This window comes from Echinops telfairi, unplaced genomic scaffold (assembly GCF_000313985.2).
Source record: "Echinops telfairi isolate 266 unplaced genomic scaffold, ASM31398v2 ScPeMD7_25;HRSCAF=90, whole genome shotgun sequence".
In the NCBI taxonomy this organism is placed as follows: Eukaryota; Metazoa; Chordata; class Mammalia; order Afrosoricida; family Tenrecidae; genus Echinops; species Echinops telfairi.
Window position 1 is genome coordinate 7,017,494 of NW_022103922.1, and position 1,462 is coordinate 7,018,955.

Sequence of the window (1,462 nt, forward strand, 5' to 3'; positions counted from 1 at the left end):
CGGGGTGGGAAGGGGGTCCCCATGGTTACCCCGAGACGCTCGGGCTGTGCCTCCCGGGGCCAGATGGCCACGAAGGCGGCTTTCCAGGCCGACTTCCTCTGCCTAAACGCCTGCTTCCCGGCATAGCCCATTCGGCTTCCACGCCGAAGTCACCGCGTGGGGCGCCCCCAGCTTCCGGATCGTCTCCCTCTGTAACACCTCCCGGGACCCTTCCTGGGCCCCGCCGGCCCTCCGCCCGCGCATCACAGGCCCCGCGCCCCCTCCGGCCGCCCACTCACTGCAAAGACGGCGGCAGCGGGACGCAGCGACCAGACAGCTAACTCCGCGCGGCTCTCACGGCGGCGGAATCGAGCCTCCGATTGGCTGGCCGTGCAATGGCCCCCCCCTGGCTTCAGCCAATCAGCGTGACCCTCGGCTTCCTTCTCCGCCGCACCCGGAAGGGCCCGTGCCGGCCTGGGCTCCGCGGCGCGGAAAGGTCACGTAGGAGCGGCTGCAAGGGCAGCTCAGCCCCGGGCAGCAGCTGGCAGCGCGGAGCCCACCCAGGCTCACGGGACAGCGTGTCACGCTGCTTCCGCGGCCGGGTTGAATGAGCCCGGTCAGTGTGGCTATGCAGAAACGTCTTGTGCGAGATTGTCACTTAAATATAGAACCCGTAGTTGGAAGCACTTCTAAGGGACTTGCCTACCTGTACGTTTAACGTTTTTTACACATGAATCTCGACACCGACCAGCGGCATCACTGTGGGGTCGTGGGAAAGCGGGGGGAGTACGGCCCTTGCCAGGTGACATTGACACTGAAGTGACTGCCTGTAAAACTGCACGGCGGCGTTTCAGCAGCACTGGCGTCACTAGGCTGGCAGCACTCACTCCCTAGCTCTGGTGTCACATCCCCCAGGAACCTCCTCTCGCGCCAGACCTTGTAGAACCATTGGCTCACTCGAACTCAGGGCCGTGAAGTCGATTTTGATGGACTGACCCTCTGGGATAGGGTAGACCTGCCCCGGTGGATTTATAGGAGTAAAGCATCGACTTGTTCTTGGGGAGCAGCTCGCGGTTTTGAACTAATGACCTTGCAGTTAGGACCCCATCTCACAACCACTGCTTTACTAGGGCTCCGAGTAAAGCTTATTATCATTTAAATCGGAATAATATGTGATAAATATGTTGTAAATTACTTAAATGTAAGGGCGTGCAACAGAACAGCAAGGAGAACAGAGCAACAAAGTGCCCAGGGAATACCAAAAATGGACTTTGGGGGCCAGGGCTTGGCACCCCATCAGACTCGACCGGAAAACACTCCTAAAGGCCAACAAACAGTCTTTGAACTAACTACAAGCTTTTCTTTTTTGTTGTTGTGTTGTGTTTTTGTTTTGTTTTGGTCATTGGCTTTTTGTTGTTATTGTTTTGTTTTCTTTTGTTGCTTGGTTTTGCTCTGTCTTCTTTTTGTGCATGTTATTATCTCC

At 57.0% G+C, this 1,462-nt stretch overlaps 1 protein-coding gene across 1 annotated transcript in view; it reads right to left on the bottom strand.

The window, feature by feature from the left end:
- Positions 1-360, bottom strand: part of PLGRKT (plasminogen receptor with a C-terminal lysine) — a 23,134-nt gene extending 22,774 nt beyond the window's left edge. Inside the window, exon 1 of the mRNA XM_013005643.2 lies at positions 279-360. The gene's annotated coding sequence lies outside the window, so the exon portion shown is untranslated. The remainder of the gene's footprint in view (positions 1-278) is intronic.
- Between the last annotated feature and the right edge of the window lie 1,102 nt (positions 361-1,462).